The sequence below is a fragment of the Neomonachus schauinslandi genome, chromosome 8, assembly GCF_002201575.2.
Source record: "Neomonachus schauinslandi chromosome 8, ASM220157v2, whole genome shotgun sequence".
NCBI classification, from domain to species: domain Eukaryota; kingdom Metazoa; phylum Chordata; class Mammalia; order Carnivora; family Phocidae; genus Neomonachus; species Neomonachus schauinslandi.
In genome coordinates, this window is record NC_058410.1 from 81,850,246 (window position 1) to 81,855,250 (window position 5,005).

A 5,005-nucleotide genomic window follows, 5' to 3' on the forward strand; every position below is an offset into this window, starting at 1 on the left:
AGCTGGTATAATTATTTTATAAGCCATTTTCATAACTTCAAAAGAAGCATTTTTTCATAATGTTTCTAGACTGAATTCTGTTTATAAGTATCCTAGGAAATTTAATGACAAATCTGGTTCCTTGCATGCAACAAAACTTCTACCATTAAAAATAAGTACCAAGAACAATACAATAGCTTTTCTTTTTTAAAAAATCAGTAGGGCACCTGGGTGGCTCAGTCGTTAAGGGTCTGCCTTCGGCTCAGGTCATGATCCCAGGGTCCTGGGATCCGGTCCCACATCAGGCTCCCTACTCAGCGGGAAGCCTGCTTCTCCCTCTCCCACTCCCCCTGCTTGTGTTCCCTCTCTCGCTGTGTCTCACTCTGTCAAATAAATAAAATCTTTAAAAAAAAATCAGTACGACAACCCACACAAATAAGAAAGTACAGTTGTAAATTGATGCAGACTTGCAGAGAAATTAACAGCCATGTAAATAGTTGAGATAATTCCACGAAGTTTGTCAACAAATATTTTCTCTAAAAAATGTGGAAGACATATGGAAATCAGTTTTAAAATTTTCTGGAAAAAATTCAGGGAAGCTATTTGCATAATTTCCAGTAATATAACAAATTCTTAAGGGAAGTCGGCTTACTGTTAACATTTTATTCAACTTTTGTGTATTCAGAGATGCAATTAATCTGTGGGGAGAGACTATTGAGATTATATGTTCTCCAGGTGAAAATGATTTTCTGACTTATTTTTAGTGAATTTTTATAAAATAGATTGCAACAGATAGGGATACCTCCTCTTAGAAGAGGCATTTGCTAAGTATAATGTAATTTCCAGATTTCCAAAGCCAGCTCTCCTGCCTTACAATGACATGTCTCCCTTTGAAAAGCATGATCTTCTTTTCAAGTAAAATTGAGTGAAAACTGAATCTTTGTGTCTTTAACTCCTGCTTTCAACTTTCCTAGGCATTCCCCCATATACTAATAACTAATACTAATCCCCCCCATGCTAATAACATGTGTGACCACTGGATATTTAGTTAGATAAGTTTTATCTGTTATGGACTGAATTGTGTCCCCTCCTCCCCACCAATCCATATGTTAAAGTCCTAACGCCCAATTTGACTATATTTAGAGATAGGACCTTTAAAGAAGTATTTAAGATTAAATGAGGTCATAAGCATGAAGCCCTAATCCTACAGGATTTGTGTCCTCACAAGAAGAGGAAGAGAGGGGCACCTGGGTGGCTCAGTCGGTTAAGCATCTGCCTTCGGCTCAGGTCATGATCCCAGGGTCCTGGGATTGAGCCCCGCATCGGGCTCCCTGCTCGGCGGGGAGCCTGCCTCTCCCTCTCTCTGCCTGCCACTCTGCCTACTTGTGTTCTCTCTCTCTGTCAAATAAATAAATAAAATCTTAAAAAAAAAAAAAAAGAAGAAGAAGAAGAGGAAGAGACACCAGAGATCATTCTCTCCATGAGCATACAGAGAAAAAAAAGGTGATCTATTACCCAGTAAAGCAGAGAGACATAGCATTAAAAATCAGCAGTGGCCACCACGTACTACATGTGCTGTGATTTTCTTGTGGATCTCCAAATAATTTTGCAGACTGTTTATTCACACATGGTTTGAAGAGCTGTAAGAATACTGATGTGCAACAGATCCAAACCACAGGTATTTGGTCATTGCTAAGAACAGATTTACCAATGGGACTTTCCCAATTCCTTTTTTTCTTTTCCTTTTTTTTTTTTTCAGAGCAGCTGTTTGCTTCTATGTGCTCAGTAATATTCAGTTTTGTTTACTAATTTGTCCTTTTGGATAGATCACTGTGCTAGCCACCGTGAAGAATTAGAAAGAAAATCAGACTTCCAGACTTCATATTGAAGACACACATCTTTAATTGAAAACTGTCTACAACCCCCACCTGAATGAGAGTAGAACAGAAAAGGTATCAAGTTGTGGTTACAATGGGAACAAATGGCAAAGAAGAGGCATCAGTTAATTTTGGGTGAGTGGGTGACTAGTAGGGAACCGTGAGGCAGGAATGGCTACTTTTTTTTCTTTTTAATAAGCGTTTAGGACTACTTGACTTTTTGTTGTTAAAACAGATCTATTACTTTGATAAGATATCATTAAGCTTTTTAAAAATAATTATGAACATAATTCTTGCCTTCCAGGAGAGTCAATTAGACAGAAATTATTTATTTCCTTAGTTGGGCATTTCCTAAGTTAGAAGTCTGAATTACATGATACTGAAGAGACAGTCACTTTATCACTGATCTTCTACTGACACAAAGGTTGTTGTGCCTTCCATGAAGCCACTGGAGCCCAAATCTTGTCACCCCACCCCCATACTTCATCTAAAACAACTTAATACCTATGGAAGGTCCTCTGGTTCTGAGACCCCTCTGCCTGCCTTCCAAACTCCCATGAAGGACTTAATGTTGGATATTCCTGGTTCTTCTGGGGAAGAAGCTGAAGAGTGTTCAGGGATCTGTAGTGGCCACTGTCCGAGAAGCAGAGGCACTGTTCCATACTATGTGTGGGGTGTCCCCACCCCTGTTTTCTTGCTACGTGCAGTTCTAGTAACACATCTCAGAGGCCACTGTCACAGGTTAAAACTTACAGTCACAATTCATATCTGTTGAAATGTAGCTCCAAGATTCCTAAGAACATTTATTTCTGCTCAGTGGAAAACACTTAGTATTGCCACCTCTAGGTAAGACTTGTTCGAAATAGTTGTTCTCACCATGTTCTGTATGATACCATACTGGTGGAGACATATCACTATACATTTCTCAAAACCCATAGAATTTGCAAGACCAAAAATGAACTGGAAACTATGGAGTTTGGGTGAAAATGATGTGTCAGTGTAGGCTCATTAATCATAGCAAATGTACTACTTTGGTGGGTGACTTTGAGAGTGGAGATGGTATGCATGTTGTGGTGACAGGGTTTCTAAGGGAACTGTCTGTATTTTATGTTCAGTTTTTCTGTGAACCTGTTAACGACTCTAAAAATGAAGTATATTTAGAAGGTGGGGGAGTCTGTGAGAATATATGAGGTCACATTCATATTTAATATTTAATATTCAAAATTGTTGCACCTCTACATTACTTCAAAGTCTCCCTGGGCATGTCTGGGAGTCCCCAGAGTTGTCTCACAAGTGCTCAGGAAATAGTGTATTTATGTTCTTTGACTCAGGCTACCTATGTGCTAACAACTTGGAAAGCGTGCCCACTGCCTTCAGCACTGCTACTGGAGCCCCTGAAGAGAATGCTGACCATCGATGACCAAGTATGGAGAATTGGCTCTCCGCAGCTCTGCATGACACTTTGTTGTAGAGGTGCTCTAGCAACTCTGAATGTTCCAGATGAAAAGATAGGGTTTTGTTGTTGTTGTTGTTGTTGTTTTGATTTGTTTTATCTTTTTTTTTTTCATGTCTTGGCTTTAATCTCTCTCTCCTTAGGGCTTCCTGACAAAGTGAGGCCATTGTGGGGAGGGACAGGATGAGGAACTATCCACTTCATTTTCTTCTTCCTTTCCCTTTCTCATTAGAGTTGAAAAGTCCAAAAGCTGAAATGAAAAATTAAAATCACTGAGGACTTCAACAGCAGATGTGAGCAGGCACCTTAAAGCAGGTGAGGAACAGACATATAAAAATAAAGTTTTTGTATGCTATTGAAATTGAGTTAGCGTTAACCTGAACTAGATTGCTATAAATTAAGATACTAATGATAATTCCCAGTGCAACCACTAAGAAAACAGCTAAAAAAACATAGTTGAAGAACAAAAAGAGAAATAAAATCGTAAATAAGAAAATAGCTCTTTAACACAGAAGAAGACAATAGTAGAGGAAAGGAGAAACAAAAAGATGAAAGACATATAGAAAATAAATAACAAAACAAGAGATATAAATCCTTCCTTGTCAGTAATTTAGTTAATGTATTAAACACTTCAATTAAAAAACAGAGATTGGCAGAATTGATAAAACAAAAAACAATCTAACAATTCACATGATCCAAGGATATGCTTTATACAAGAGGCAGCAGTTTAGTTTCAAAGACACAAATAAGTTGAAAGAAAGAGAATGGGAAAAGGTATACCATGCAGTTGGTAACCAAAAGAGAGCTCAATGGGCTATCTTTATATCAAACAAAATAGATTTTAAGACAAAAATTGTTAAGACATTTTGTAATGAAAGGTCATTCCACCAAGAAGGTATAACAGTTATAAATATGCTAATGATGTACTGTATGTTGGCTAACTGAACATAATTAAAACAAAAACAAAAACAAAAGCCAATTATAAACATGCATGCATCTAACAACAGAACTTCAAAATACATGAAAGAAAAGCTAACAGAATTAGAAGGAAATATAGATACATCAACAATAATAGATGATGATTATTATTATACCCCATTAAAAATGGACAGAACAATGGGACAGATGATCAGCCAAGAAATAGAAGACTTGAATAATACTATAAACCAACTTGACCTAGTGGATATCTACAGAATCCTCTACTGAAGAACAGCTGACTATATATTCTTCTCAGTGCATATGGAACATTCTGCAGTATAAACTACATAAGGTCATAAAAAAATCTAAAAAAAAACCAACCTTATAGTATAGAAATCTTACAATGTATATTCTCTAACCATAATAAACTGAAATTAAAAATTGATAACAGAAGGGCTATTTTGGAAAGTCACAAATATGTAGAAATTAAACAATGCATTCCTGTATAACCAATGGATTAAATAAAAAATCACAAGAGGAATTAGAAAATTATTTGAGATAAATGAAAATGAAAACATACAAAACTATGGGATTTAGCAATAGCAAAAAGGAAATTTTAGATGCAAATGTTTACAATTAAAAAAAACTAGATATGAAATTCATTACCTTATCTTCCTTCTTAAGAAATTGGAAAAGACAATCAAACAAAATCCAGAGTAAGGAGAAGGAAGGAAGGAAGGAAGGAAGGAAGGAAGGAAGGAAGGAAGGAAGGAAGGAA